The sequence below is a fragment of the Tauraco erythrolophus genome, chromosome 3 (assembly GCF_009769465.1).
Source record: "Tauraco erythrolophus isolate bTauEry1 chromosome 3, bTauEry1.pri, whole genome shotgun sequence".
NCBI classification, from domain to species: domain Eukaryota; kingdom Metazoa; phylum Chordata; class Aves; order Musophagiformes; family Musophagidae; genus Tauraco; species Tauraco erythrolophus.
Genome location: NC_141467.1, coordinates 82,183,346 through 82,199,878, shown reverse-complemented (window position 1 = coordinate 82,199,878; position 16,533 = coordinate 82,183,346).

Here is a 16,533-nt window from a genome sequence, read left to right as displayed (position 1 = left end):
GATGCCAAAAGAGGGGGTTTAGGTCAGGGTCAATGGCTGCAGACAGTCCCACAGTGAGAGAGATGTGGTCAGTGTGTCTATTGCAGCTTCGCACAATCCCTGCTACTATGTAGTGCTTACACCACCTCCACCGCAGAGTTACCTCTGGGTGGACAGAGGAGTAGCTGACCGACAGCAGACGTCCCTCTCTGCAGTGGTGGGGAGCAGGCTGGCTGCCCAACAGTCCCTTCTCCTTTGGCCATGGAACAGCTGAGCTTTGGGCTTTAGGAATGGATTCTTTCTACAACGGTAGTACGATGATATAGGCTTATCTTAAATAACTTGGCCAAACCTTAACACCATGCTACCTAGCCAGGCTAATTTAGTTTAGGAAGAAATAATCTGTGACCTGCACAGGCCAGGAAAGGACCTTTAAGATCATCGAGTCCAACTGTTAACCTAACATGGCCAAATCCACCACTAAACCATGTCCCTAAGCACCATATCTACATGTCTTTTAAACGCCTCCAGGGATGGTGACTCAACTGATATTAAACAGAACTGGCCCCAATACCGATCCCTGGGGAACACCACTTGTGATGGGCCACCAACTCCATTCACCACCACTCTTTGGGCCCAGCCATCCAGCCAGTTTTTTACACAGCAAAGTGTACGCCCATCCAAGCCACGAGCAGCCAGCGTCTCCAGGAGAATGCTGTGGGAAACAGTGTCAAAGGCTTTACTAAAGTCTAGGTAGACAACATCAACAGCCTTTCCCTCATTTGCTAAGCAAGTCATCTTGTCATAGAACAGAAATATAATCTCCTTGGAGCAGGAGAGGAAGCAGGAGAGGGTCTGTTCAGTGGGCAGAACGTTTTTAAGCAACCTCTTACTTGAGGTACATTTTCGATTTACAGTGATGGAAGGAAGCATGTGCCCAGTTTCCAGCACCTGCTTCACACTCCGTACATGTCTGATCACATCTCTCACTGCTGCAGCTCAACAGACCTGCAGCTCAAAGGTTACTCAAAGCTGTAGCCAGTTCTATGCAAAGCAGCTCTGATGGCTGACCTCAGATCTGTCCCACCTAGCAGTTCTGGAAGACCCATTTGGTTCTCTCCTGAAGGCATTCACAGTTCAGTCTGGCATCCCACCTCTGCATCCTACTCCCTGCTCTGGTTTATACTAACCTACCTGGTAACATAACCAGTGGGCCTCTTGCTTTGTCCTCTTGAAAGTGTGTCCATGTTTCTATATTGTTTAAGCTAATGTTACATATATAAATATGCACATGCATATACATATATATATATAGTTTATACATATATATATGTATATTAAATGGAAAGATAAAGATGAATTTTCAGAGTCAAATAGTTGGAAAAGTTGAAATTTGGATGGTCTATGCTTTCACCTCTCAACTCTTCTAGCTGGTGTCTATTTGCATATAATTAGAGCATATATATTAATGCAGTGAAATGTGCCTTTCCTTTATGCTTCATTTTTGTGACACTCCTTGGAAACTAGTTTTTTAAGAAATTTAAGAGTGAGATCTCTTTGTGCATGAGGAAGATCACTTTGGAGAGGGGAAATTTACTTATAATTCAAAAGCTGTGCACCCCTCAGCCTTTTATTCGGTGCTTCTTTAAATGTACAGAGAGTCTTTACTCACAAATTGGTGGAACGTCTCATGCATCGCACCATAACTCTCCCCTCAAATAGAATCATAGAATCATAGAATCATCTGGTTGGAAGAGTCCTTCAAGATCATCAAGTCCAACCATTCACCCTGCACTGTCAGGGTCCCTAAACCATGTTGCTCAACACCAAATCTACACGTTTTTTGAACACCTCCAGGGATGGGGACTCCACCACCTCCCTAGGCAGCCTGTTCCAATACTTCACAACCCTCTCTGTAAAGAAATTCTAAATAGTTTGAGTGCTTCTATATGTGAGCATACAAGAGGACTTACATGCATTACTGTCACATCAGGTGCAACTTTGACCATGTATTTAAGTATAAGTCTGTGAATATCTCAAGAAATATCTGGAAAACTTCCTGTTTCGGACAATCCAATCCATGTGTCTTTCTCAGAAACAGTAAGATGCATCCAGACATCCTTGTTCCATGGTGATTACCATCCACCTTTCAGCAGGGTCTCAGTGTGTTTCTAGAAGATCATCTCATATCAAGGAGCCATACTTCCCTCTATGAATGAGATATTCTAGACATTTTTCAGTCAAATTTTAATTAACTTTGCTTTTGTTATCAGCTAGCTTTATAAATTAGTGAGTTTGGAATATCTAAGAGCTGCAGAACTCCCAGATGAAAAATGTGATTTCCCAAGTGGCTGTTCAATGGAGACAAGAGTGGTAATCTGCTGAGATAGACTTCTGCAGAAAAAAAATCAACAGAATATCGTTTTTTTGTTTGAGACTACTTTCAAACTTCATGTGTTGCATTGTTTCGAAAACAACACACTGCTGGGTTTAGTGATGATATTTTTGTCCCTCTTTGCATCAATTATTTGCTTTGCTTAAATTTGTGTGTTAGATCTGGCAACAGTATTGGAAAAAACAGTCTGTGGTTTGTGTATAATGAGTGTATATGTAATACAGTAAGATTATACAAATTTAAACAAACTGCTCATTCACCTCTGTGACTGTTAGCAAGTTGGTAATTGAGCAGATACACATAGAATGACTCAGAAATGAGATAGAATCATAGAATCATGGAATGGTTAGGGCTGGAAGGGACCTTCAAAGGTCATCTAGTCCAACCCCCCTGCAAGGAACAGGGATATCTCCAACTAGATCAGGTTGCTCAGGGCCTCGTCCAACCTGGCCTTGAACGTCTCCAGGGATGGAGCATCCACCACCTCTCTGGGCAACCTGTTCCAGTGTTCTACAACTCTCATGGTAAAAAACTTTTTCCTAATATCCAACCTGAATCTACCTCCCTCTATTTTAAAACCATTACCCCTTGTCCTATCACAACAGGCCCTCCTGAACAGCCTCTCCCCATCTTTCTTGTAGGCCCCCTTGAGGTACTGGAAGACCGCTATAAGGTCACCCCGGAGCCTCCTCTTCTCCAGGCTGAACAGCCCCAACTCTTTCAGCCTGTCCTCATAGGAAAGGTGCTCCAGCCCTCTTATCATCTTCGTGGCCCTCCTCTGGACCCTCTCCAACTGGTCCATGTCCTTCTTATGTTGGGGACTCCAGAACTGGATGCAATACTCCAGGTGAGGTCTGACGAGGGCAGAGTAGAGGGGGAGAATCACCTCCCTCGACCTGCTGGCCACACTCCTCTTGATGCAGCCCAGGACACGGTTGGCCTTCTGGGCCGCAAGAGCACATTGCCGGCTCATATTGAGCTTCTCGTCCACCAGTACTCCCAAGTCCTTCTCCTCAGGGCTGCTCTCGATCCATTCTCCGTCCAGTCTGTATTTGTGCCTGGGATTGCCACGACCCAGATGTAGGACCTTGCACTTGGCCTGGTTAAACTTCATGAGGTTGGTACGGGCCCACCTCTCCAGCCTGTCGAGGTCCCTCTGGATGGCATCCCTCCCTTCCAGCGTGTCGATGGCACCACACAGCTTGGTGTCATCGGCGAACTTGCTGAGGGTGCACTCCATGCCACTGTCCACGTCACCGACAAAGATGTTGAAGAGGACCGGGCCCAACACGGACCCCTGAGGGACGCCACTCGTGACCGATCTCCACTTGGACATCGAGCCGTTGACCACTACTCTCTGAGTGCGGCCATTGAGCCAATTCCTTATCCACCGAGTGGTCCATCCATCAAACCCATGCCTCTCTAGTTTAGAGAGAAGAATGTCATGCGGGACCGTGTCAAAAGCTTTGCACAAGTCCAGGTAGATGATATCCGTTGGTCGACCCTTGTCCACCGATGCTGTCACCCCATCATAAAAGGCCACCAAGTTGGTCAGGCACGATCTGCCTTTGGTGAAGCCATGTTGGCTGTCACCCACCACCTCCTTGCTCTCCATGTGCCTTAGCATGGTTCCCAGGAGAATCTGCTCCATGACCTTGCCAGGCACAGAGGTGAGGCTGACCGGCCTGTAGTTGCTCGGGTCCTCCTTGTTCCCCTTTTTAAAAATGGGGGTTATGTTCCCTCTCTTCCAGTCATCGGGGACCTCGCCAGACCGCCATGACTTCTCAAATACAATAGCCAGTGGCTTGGCAACTTCATCCGCCAGTTCCTTCAGGACCCGCGGATGGATCTCATCAGGTCCCATGGACTTGTGCACCTTCAAGTTCCTCAGATGTTCTTGAACCTGCTCTTCAAGTACAGTGGGCGGTGGTTCATCCTCACAGTCCCTGCTAGTTCTTTCCACAGCTTGGGTGCTAAGACAAGAGGCTTTATCAGTGAAGACTGAGGCAAAAAATTCATTGAGTACCTCAGCCTTCTCTATGTCCTGGGTAACCAGAGCACCAGTATCCTTCCGGAGGGGGCCTACATTCTCTTTGGACTTCCTTTTGTCCCCTACATACCTATAGAAGCATTTCTTATTGCTTTTTATATCCCTTGCCAAATTCAATTCCTTCAGGGCTTTAGCCTTCCTCACTTGATCCCTGGTCACTCGTACAGCTTCTCTGTATTCCTCCCAGGCTATCTGTCTCCGCTTCCACCCTCTATAGGCTAACCTCTTAATTTTCAGTTGGTCCAGGAGCTCCTTGCTCATCCACGCGGGCTTCCTGGTCTTTTTGCCCGACTTGTTCTTCGTCGGGATGCACCTCTGCTGAGCTTGGAGGAGGTGCTCCTTGAATGTGGACCAACTTTCCTGGGCCCCTCGTCCCTCCAGGGCCGCCTCCCACGGCACTTTGCCCATCAGATCCTTGAAGAGGCCGAAGTCCGCCTTCTTGAAGTCTAGGGTACAGAGCTTGCTGAATGGTTTCCTTGCTGCCCCATGGATCTTGAACTCCACCGTGTCATGGTCACTGCAGCCAAGGCTGTCCTTAAGTTTCACATCGCCCACCAGTCCCTCCCTGTTGGTGAGCACAAGGTCAAGCATGGCACCCCTCCTTGTCGGCTCCTCTATCACCTGCAGGAGGAAGTTGTCGTCCACGCATTCCAGGAACCTCCTGGACTGCCTGTACCCTGCCGTATTGTCTCTCCAACAGATGTCAGGGTGGTTGAAGTCCCCCATGAGGACCAGGGCTTGTGACCGCGAGGCTGCTCCTATCTGTCTATAAAGCGCCTCATCTGCTCTGTCCTCCTGGCCAGGTGACCTGTAACAGATAGAATCATCCTAGCTAGGTGTTGTATTAAACCTATTAGCTGTCAAGATGCTGGGAAAACTGGACGTCTGCTTGGCTGTGAAGTGTCTGTGTTTAGACCTGTTAAAGCATTCAGGAGTTACCTTCTCCATTTCTTCATTCTTTATTGTCACCAATCAAGAATTAGACGAGTGAATACACGTGTGCATGGATCTACCTGTCCATATAGTGTGAAACAGTGTTGTCACCATGATGGTTTAAGAGTGTTAAGAAATTTGTGAGAGAGATAATATTCTTATTAGATTAGCTTATATACTGTGAAAAAGTAGAATGCACCTTTGCTGTATAATGATGAGCATTACAGGTTGGAATCTACATGGAGAAATCACAGCCTGAGCTGGAATGGGGTCACATCTGGAAATAAGTTTTTTCCTGGGGCCACCTGGTTTCAAGTAGCCTTCAACCTCACCCAGTTCATCAGCAGAAGTCAATTGTCCCAAGAACTAAGAAGCATCAGGTGAAATCAGGCCTTGCCAAAGCCCCCCAAGGTCTTCAAAATCAGTGGATTACAGACACGTTTATCACCAAATATGGTATAGATCTTCTATTGCATCATCTGCCTCCTTTAAAAAGAAGAAAACATGACTGCATAAGGTCTGCAAGTAAGATGAGCTCACACGGACAGCTGGGACCTACAGGGATGTATAATCGTTATTAGGAAAATGTTCTTTTGTAAAATGGCCATCCTAACACTGGCCTCGCAGTTCTGTTCCTGAAGAGAAGGCCTATATAAAATCTTTAAAATGAGCTTGAGGTGCCTAATACAGACCATGGTCTCAGATTTGGCACAGCTGGTGGCCCACTGCAATACACCTCTCACCACACTTCGGCTAATCCACTGCTTTTTGGGTGCTAACTGCCTATCGCCCACTCCACAGAGGTTAATGACCACCTCCACTAATATCCCTCTCTGCTCCAAACATGGTAATTACCCTTTTCTGTCATGTTTCTAGCACATTAACGATGATTAACTTACAGGCAACCAATTTCTTTCCTGTGTTTAGCTTGGGGCTCGCAGCTTTGCCTGACCTGTGAGAGCCCATTTATTTTTACTTCATTAGGTGGTCAAATAAAAGATTTGTGAAGACCTTTTTAAGACCTAAGATTTGTGAAGACCTAAGCTTCTTAGCAGTGGTTTTTAACACTTCTTATGCAGTTCTGCAGTATTTATCTGTTTCCATCCATTTCATGTATATAAGAGGGTAAAGACACACGAGCTTTGTGCTGTTGAGGTACCTGTTGAGGTGCTGCTGGTACCCTGCTATGAGGCAGCACGTGGGGCCTTCCAGGTGCACTAACATAGACCTTCATCAGAAAGCAAACCCACTACTGGGTTTCCAGATGCGTATCTAAGCAGCGGGTGGAGAAGGGTACACAAAACTTGTTCAGAAAGACTGTTTTTTTTTTCCTGTATGACCAACAGGGAAAATCTCAGTGATGAGACTTGCATTATTTCACAGCAGCCCAACTTTTGGCTTTGTGCTTGAGGTGGCTACAACAACCGTTGTGCCAGGACTCCAGCAGACCATGTTGCTGCCACCGTGGATACTGGATCTTGGCCAATGCAGGTTTTTTTACCACTTGCTACCCACATGCAAAACTTCATTATGACTTCATTATGACTGAGCCAGCATCACGGGGCATGAGTTCTACTCCATGCCCCCACATTCCTGGCCCTGGTAGTCCCTGTTACAAGCTCTAGTATCTCCATGTCCTTTGTTCCTTTGGAAGGGTATATGGATATGTGAGCAAGTAGACTGCTTCCAGGTCTCTGTGAGATAGAACAAGATTTATTCAGGGACTGAAATTGGGGGCTGGCCACAGGACATACCCCCTTCCCCACCCCCCCACCCACATAGCATTGATGCACACTTGTTTCTGCACAGAGATAAAACTCAGAGTACAGGGATCCCATCGTTTAAGTGAAATACATGTAGCTGAACTTTGGCCTCTACTGCTTTGACTACAGCAGAAAACAAGGGTCTAAAAATAAGGAAATGTTTGCCTCTTGGAAATTTTCTAAGCAATTAATCTAAGAATTATTGATGTTTCTAATTTTGTCAGCACAGGGAGGACCATCAGTCACGCTCAGAAATGCCAGCTCTTTGCTGATAACTCATAAAGTGGAATGGCTTTTTAATTAAGTTGCCAGAAGAAAGGTTTGCTGCCAAAATCAAGGATATTGCTCTATTCCACTCCTACTCCTTCATGAAGGAAACTTCCAAGAAAATTCTGGCTTTCTCCCAAAGTTCTTTGTGTGGGGTTTTTCTTCTTTCTTTTTTTTTTTTTTTGAATGCCTGGAAACCAACTCTGAAACCAACTTTACTGCCAACCTTTTAAAAAATAGAAGAATGACAAGATATAATGATAGAGGCTTCACAAATCAGTATGAGCTCACTGAAACCAGTTCCCATCTGATCACAAATGAATGATGTGTGGGTTTGAACTGTGTTCATGATATGATAGCTACATCTTCCATTTAGATAGAGATCAAATGAATCTTACCAAGTGCTGGGTGGTAAACTGTTGATAAGTTGACTGTTTTATCATCCTGTGGAGACTAATGTGAAAACATCCTTATTTTAATTTAACTAAGTGATAGATTTTAGAGCACCTTGCAATGAAATATATCAGTTTCTTCACTAATGTTTCCCTCTCCTAGAAGATTCATTAAAAAGCAATAGGTCTCCTGGGCAACATCTATATTTTAATATAGAAAAAGCAAGTAGAAAATCAGTTATATATATATATATGCATATTTGCATAGTTATCAATTTCTTAATTCTTCTTGGAGAATTCCTTTGGCAATTCACAGGAGGATCCCTGTGTTGCTCACTGATTTAAGTGACTTTCCAGTGAAGTCATTAGAACATCAAGACATGAGACATGTTCGGTGGAACAGGATGTGCTTTTATTATCGAGTAAGTGATTTGTATGGTGATTTTATATGGCACTTTGCAAACAGTAGGCTGATTCTTCAGTGTTCGTCCTGTTTCTAAGCAGTGGAGCTTCACTGGTTTTCACAACAGTGGTAGCAGAGGAGAGAATTAGGAAATATTTGATGCATGAAGTGAGAGGAAGCGTGGAGTGTCCAGGGAGTGGGCTGAGACAACTTATCGGTGAAGATGATGTGGAAGAGAGAATTGACAGTTGAAGATATTTTAAAGACATCTTAAAAGCTGTATGTAGCAAGCAGTAAGAGGGAGCCATTTCAAGTACAAGGCCTTTATTTTTACTGAGAATGCAAGAGGTTAGAGTTACTGTAGAAAGAGCAGGGCATACAGGGCATATAGGGAAACAAGAGAAACTGGAAGAAATAATGGCAGAGATAGACATCTCTATCAGTGAGATTATGATTACATAAAAGCATACGTCACTGAATGGATCTGAAATATCAGCCATCATGTAACTGGTGAATCTTCCATTAGCCACAGGCAAAAAATTCTGATTAGAGTCAACATCTCACACACTTGCATATGTTTCCACTCCTTTCCATGTCTGAAAAGTATTGTTTCCCAGGTAAAGGAATCAGATCATCAAAATTTGTAATTCTAATCAAACGTTGATGATGATGCTGTTCAGAGTTCAGAAACTGCTCTTAGTAACAACAGCATCGGTTCTCTACCATTAAGACAAAAGCAGCAAGGCAAAAGTATGGTAGATGAAATGGTAATAATTTGCTAGGCATTAGATACAAGTATCTGTGTATCTGAATATCTGTATACAGAATATCTTTATCTAATATCTCTACCTATTTCTTTTGAATTACTTAATTACAGAAAGAGACACAGAGATTAAGCCATAGATGGTCTCCTTCCAAGGTTTCCAAACCCTCCTGCTTCAGTCATAACATATTTCCTTGTTAGGATACTATTCTAACACAGTGTGTGCTGTGGGAAATGCCAATACTTGGAAACACTAATAATAGGAAAAGAAATGCAGAGGAAATACAGAAAAAATTAAGTGAAAGTATGTGACATGGCCTTTTTCAAAGATAATAGAAAAAGTAAGAAAGATGGTGTTTGTTCTAAGAGCTAAGGGGAAGCTAAGAAATAGTAGTGAAAAGTAAGAGATAAGGGAAAAAGAGAAATAAAACATCCAAGAAAGAACAAAGGTTTATGCAATAAAATTTATTTAAATAATAAATAAAGGTCCTAGGAAGCAAAAAAAGGGGAGAGGCACTAAAAGTCACATGAAATCTCAGAGAAGCTGACATCTTGAGAACAGCAAAGAGCTGAAAGTAAACTGGCCTAAAAATGTAATAGGATCAGCATTTCTATTTATTTACAGTCACTAGGAAGTGGTGAAAAGCAGTATTTTATTCCACATTAGATAAAGTCTAGTTTTCCTAAAATTAAACTTTGGAAAGAAGTTTTCTAGTTCTGCCACTTCTACTTTTCTACCACAATAGCACAAATTGTTTGTTGTTTACATGAGAAAAAAATAGTTCATTTGTCTGAAAACAGTTATCTCATGAACTTTGTTTACTTCCTCAGAGGATGTTAATAGTGAAGGCAGAAATGCTGTTAATCCATTCATTTGTGGAAGAGTTCTTCTTAGTTGAATTTACAGAAAATTTTCAGGGATGGCAGAAAACTTTTCAAACCAATAATTCAGATTTTTCGGTCTAGGTTCAGTCCTAGTTTGTATACAGTATTCCTCACTGCAGTTTGTGTAATGCTATAAACATGTAAATAATTTTTTTTTCAATTGTTTGCAAACAATTTAATTTATTTTTACTAACGTCTGTATTGCGACTACACGATAGATGCCATTACTAAGATTCCTTTGTTGTTTACATGAGAGGCTACCGCCTACACTTAATACTGAAAACTGCTAGGGTTTTGCTTACTGATAACAAGTAATAGTAAGAACATAAAGATTATACAAGCATTTGTTTATATGTGTGTGTGAGAGATGGACAGAGAAGCACAGCAGATTATTTTTGCACTTCATTTGTAAAATGTTTTGCTATGCCTCTTAAGGGAGTTTGCTTACCGACCTTTACTGTGTTGTTCAAACTCCCAAATTCATTCCTGTTGAGTAATTTCTAAAATCAGGCAGCACACTGTGTTATGCATGAAATAGCAGTCAGTGAAGAAACAAGTCTGTGTTTTTCACAGTGGGCTGTCAGGACTGGATGTCATTCTGACTTTCAAAATGAATACAAATCAAAATCTTCTTCCAGTAACCTTATAGATCATATCCAAGCTAAGCTTCTCATCAGGTTAGTACAAAAATGGTGCTCAGAAGAACCAGAGAGCAGTGTCTCCGCATCGAACGCGTGTTGTACACCCCTAGATCCAGCCTTCCCAGGGCGGCTGTCCACGTAGAGTGATGAGAAGCAGATACCCTGAGGTAGCTTGAGTAACCATCAAATTGTTAGGAAAAAGAGGAGGTACCATCATCACCAAAGGTAACTGCATTCTTATCCACAGGAAACTTTTCAGGGGCACAGCAAAGTGCCTGAACTGGGGTCCATGGCTGAGCTGAGCAAGCAGACTGGATTGCTGGACCAGCTTGGGGGCAATTATGTGGTTTTTCGGTACCTTATCTGCAGCATGAGAAATTATCTGTGAAGACAGAGAAGAGCTTTTAGTAAAAATAACAAAGACATTGTCTTAAAACAGAATTAAAATGCTAATTAATTTTGTTGGTGCTAAAGTCCTTCTTGTCAATATGACTTCTCGAATAGTATTCAAATTATGACTCATCTGGATGAAGCTATCTTTTGAAAACAAATAGATCTATCTTCCTATTAATGTTCAAAACCGGGCATTTATCATGGAACAAATATCGTATCTAAATTATCAATTTAAAACCTTTGTAAAACAAAATTAGCTTTCTGCACTGTAATATGGGAATTACGAGTTCCCTTCAGATGTAGGGGCGGTAGGCTGTGCCATATGTCACTGGCAGGATGTTTTCTCATACATTCATAGGAAAATCTTGGGTTTGAATGATGAATTCCATAAATTTGGCAAGACAGAATGAAAAATAAAATAAAAGTGGCTAGCCTCAAATTTCTCTAGACAAGTAGCAACAAGAAACTTGTCATATGTCATTGACTTCCATGAGCAATGCTGAACAGCAGAATATCACCCTGTTCTGCAGTACTACAGACTGCCCTAAGTCATTAATACAAAGCAGATGGCTTTGTTGTTGATTAGAGCTGGTTAGAATCTGAAATTCCCGTTCCGAAGGAAATTGTGACATTTATTTTTATTTTCACTGCAGATTGGAACAAAACATACAAAATTTCCTGGTGGGATGGAAGTTAAAAATGATCTGGAAATACCGAGTTATTTCACTTCATTGGCAATGAATTGTTTCCTCAATAATGTCAAAACCACTGTAATGCTAAAATTAATGTGTTATATAAACGCTGAAACAAAATTAATAAAAAGATAAAGTCACATTGGAACTTTTTTGCTTTATTAAAAGGAAAAGATACAGTTGAAATGATCAATTCTGACATTTTCCCAGAATGTGTTTTCCTGAATATGACACATTTCCACAAAACATTTTGATTTCATCTAAGCTACATTACCTGATAGAAATGGGTTCTACTGAAAAAACATTCTCCCAATGTTCTTCCAGGGCCGGTAATTCACAGACTTGTCTTGCAAGTTCAAGGATGTAAAAATTTTGAGAAATAAGACATTCACAAAGAGAAAATTCACGCTTTATCTGCAGTTTAGAAACTTCTTTGAAAACTGCTTTAAAAAATTCTTATAACTCCCACAAAATTCCTCTAGTCATCCGTATCACCTCTTACATTAGGTCCCTTGTGTTCAGGCACACTTGACAGTGTTAGGCACTGGCCAAATCATCCCTGGCATGAACCTTTATATTTATGAACTTGTAAACTCTGACATTATCTTAGTGCATCTTGTTTCCATCTCTTTAGCAAGATTCTGGTCCTGTTGCCAGAACCTACCACTCCCACTTTCCTGTTGCCTACTTTCGCACAGAAAGTTCCACTAAATTTCTTCAATATGGAACGAAACTCAGTTACTCTCCGGGTAGGAACCTCCATCGTTTTCCTTTCCTCATCGTAAGAACACCCTTAAAAATATCTAATTTGCCAGTTAATGGCTCCTTTTTTTCCAATATCGTGCTTTAATTTTATCTGTCAACACCAAGTCTCTGCTGTGGGATAGGAGACCATCTGTTAACAGTTTTTTAAGGGTAGAGTAAGCACAAATGTCACTCTTTGGGAGTCACATGCTATTTATTTACAAAGATAAAAAAATCGAGATGATGAATTCACATCAGGTTCTCTTGTTACTTTGTGCAACAGTAGCTTTCTGCTTTAGTTTCCACTACCTTCCACCAAGGTATTGCGTATATAGTTACATAAAAGGACTAAACGAGATGTAGGACAGATTAGAAACCTGATAAAGTTGCCGTTAGATGAGTTTGATGACTGGTGTGCTTGGGTGCATTGGGGAAGATTGTGTTACTACCAGTGAGTGCATCACACAAAGGAGAGAAGCACTTCAGGAGAGAGGAGAATGAATAGCGTTTGAGGTAGCTGGAGATGCGAGTATCAGGATAAAGACAAATTGCAGTGATGCAGGCATGTAGAAAGGCTGGCTTTTCTAAAGCACTCAGACTCTCCTTAGGTACCCAAATAAGTGGTGTGATTTTCTGGAAGATCTCAGTTTACTGAGTACAGACTCTTTTCGAGAAGCTGCCTGTTACACAGATGCCCAAATGGAAGATATGTTTCTTTTGAGAAGCCCGAGTTTAATTGTGAGTGCCGAGCACTCCAAGAATGTGACCTTGAGCATTTTAGGAAATGTGATACAGAAAGGAATTGTTAAACAAAGAGACTTTAGGCTCCCGAGTTGCTCTCATAATAGGAGACACAATAACTGCAGAAAATGTCTGTCATTCGGATCTTGATATATGGTCTCCTTTTGAAAGGACAACCCTAGATAGAGTCACCTCCAGCTGGAATAGGCTGAGAGATTTTGCCAGCTCGCCTGCTGTTAGCTTAACACCCGTATTTATAAATACTGCAAATGTCCTGTGCTTAGTGAAACAGTTGAATGCAGTAAAATCTGGAAGAGCAGCCTCCTGAGGGTGGATGTCCTAATGTATTGCGTTAGCAAAGTCTCTCTTGCCCTTTATTATACAAAATTAGGCAAAGCCAAACATACTGTCACAAAAATACTATTTCCATAGAGTTTGAAGAAATCAAATATGTAACTATATATAACTATATATTTGATTCCCAAAAGAATCATCTTAAGTCTGCCAAGACAAAGAGTTAGTTATTTTAAAGACCTCAGATGGTCCTACCCAGGATTAATGAACAAATTACTTTTTTTTTCTTACCAAACCTATGGTAGACTGTTGTTCCTCTTCACAAGTAAATGATTGTAAACCAAAAAAGCATGTGAATATTGGCATGACTTTTATTGTTGTGCTCTCTTAAAGAACGAGGAAGAAATGAAATGAAATGAAATGAAATGAAATGAAATGAAATGAAATAATGAAATAGTGAGGCTATTTGGGAATCGGGGAAGAGGGCTTAATCGAATCTGTGAGTTTTCCCCCTCTTGTCTGGTTTCTGTTTTCTTTCTTATTTCCTTATTTCTTGCTACACAGGGAAAATATTACTTTCAAGCTGCTCTGGGTGGGTGAAACCTTTGCTGGTCAGCCCTGGGGAATGACTGACCAACACTTACAGCATTCTTTTTCACACTGCTCTTAGGGTGGTGGTCCTCTGCATCACCTCCCAAAGCACTCTGGATAGAGCCCAGGGTTATGGCACCAATCATTCTTATCCAGCTGGACTGAGTTGAGATAATGAACTACTAATTAACAACTCAACTCAAGGTACCTATCCTGCCTACAAGAGGCAGGCCATTTCCTCCTGGCTGTGGAAGATGCAACAGTGTCCCTGGTGCCGCAGCCCAGGCTGGTGAGCAACAACTGGTGACCCCGACGTGATACATCGGTGAGACCCTGGGAAGCCCCGACTCCCTTGCCGAGCCGAGAGACCGAGCCTAAGGAGCCCGAGCCAAAAGAGCCAGAGCCGGAGCCGGGAGCTCGAGCGAGAGTCCTTCGGAGAAGAAGGTAAAGCCGCAAGCCCCGATGTGGTATTCGCGGAAGGGAAGCGTGCTGGAGTTGGATGAATGGGCCGGGTCTCTGCTCACCCTTAAAGCCTTTGTGAAAACAAACAAAAAAAAATACTAAAACAAAAAGGGGGAATTATGGCACCAATCATTCTTATCCAGCTGGACTGAGTTGAGATAATGAACTACTAATTAACAACTCAACTCAAGGTACCTATCCTGCCTACAAGAGGCAGGCCATTTCCTCCTGGCTGTGGAAGATGCAACAGTGTCCCTGGTGCCGCAGCCCAGGCTGGTGAGCAACACCAGGGTGCTGAGCAAGGTTGGAGGTCCAGACTCCCCTCCGTGTGCACAGGGGAACACAAAGCCCCCATTTACACCCACTTAGACCTTGGAGGGTCACTGCAGGTTTTGGGAACAATCATTGCTGTATGTGTAGCTCCAGTAGTCCCTTTTCTGGCCATCTTCACTGCCTGTCTACCCCTATGTGGAGGCAGAGGTTATAACTTAATTGAGCAGAAAACCTTCCTGAAGATGCTTACGTGTGCTTTGTCTGAAGCGGCAGAGATTTTGTGCTAAGGTGAGTGACCTCCACCTCCCCTGTGTAACAGCCACGCTCGTGATGCAGCAGCAAGTAGCTGATCACCAGTAGCTTAAGAACAGACCTGGCAATGCCCCCATGCAATCAAAATCTGGTAGGTGGAGCAAACTCAGTCCATTACATAAGCAAATACAGAGGCACTCCTGTCCATATGTACGTGGTGGATAGATGCACACCACGTTTCAGTTAGGAGCAGTTTCACAGACAAGCTCTGAGTCCTGAGTGCAAGGCTTTAAGATGAAAAGAGCAACGGACCATGAATGCGAGAGGAATCACTGCACAGTATGCCATGCTGTGCAAATCCGCATAACGTGCTTTTTTCCCTCAACTCCTAATATTAGAAATACTCAGGCCTAGTCTTTTTTCCCATACCACACACTCAGCCTTACTGGAAATGCTTTGGAAACAGAGATCCTCTCTGGAAGCCCCAGTGATGACAGAATCATAGAATGGTTTGGGTTGGAAGGAGACCTTAAAGATCATCTAGTTCCAACCCCCCTGCCATGGGCAGGGGCACCTTCCAATACATCAGGTTGCTCAAAGCCTCATCCAACCTGACCTTGAACACCTCCAGGGATGGGGCATCCACAACTCCTCTGGGCAACCTGTTCCTGTGCCTCGCCACCCTCAGAGTGAAGCATTTCTTGCTTATATCTAAGGTGATGATGCTGAAGCTGAGGCAGAGGTGATGGGAGTGTGAAAGCATCATTCTTTTTGCTGCTTGTGGTCAAAACACCACTTACTGGTCTCAAAACAATTCCAGTCAACACCGTGGGCATTGCTGAGAGTAACATGATAAGCACTAGGCTGTTACCTAGTTAACTCACTGATGCTGAAGACCCTGGTAGTGATGTACTAGCATTTACTGACAGGAGCACTGCCTTTCTGCTGCTTGTCCCTCCTCTACCCACAAGCCAACCCTCATTGCTAAAATGCACAAAGGAATTATGATAAAGGGAAACAGGAGACAATGTGGAGCAGCTGTAGCATTTCTCTGCCAGGGTAAATCTGAAGGGATAAGAGCCTGAGCTTTTGATGTTCAATATCCGTAAGCATCTCCAAGTTTGAAAACATGAACTCTGTGCAGCTGCTTCTGCTTGGACTGCCCACCACAGCTAAAACACAGACCTGTAAAGGCTTTACTTTTACTTCTTGTCTTGAGTTTCTCCTGGAGGCTGTAGCAGGAAAGCATGGAACAAGCACTGCCAAAGGAGCAATTAGGGTCACCTTTCATAGGGAAAGGATCCCCAGTAAGGGGGCTGAAGGAACAGGAAAGTGACACAAACAACATCAGTATCTTGCAGCAGTGATAAGGTTGGGATCCCGGAATCAGACTAAGAGCCTAATAAAAAATTAGTGAAATTCATTGTGACGAACACATTATGAAGTACCAATGGGTAACTGGACAGCACATATGTCCATTGGTCCTTCTATTGACAAATAGAGCATAAATACTCAATGATGATCCCATTCACCTTTTCCTCTGTTTTTTCCCTCTTAGTTTCTGCATTATTCTTCCTTCCTGTTCTTCAGTATCTACTATAGATTTTAGCCAGAATTTTT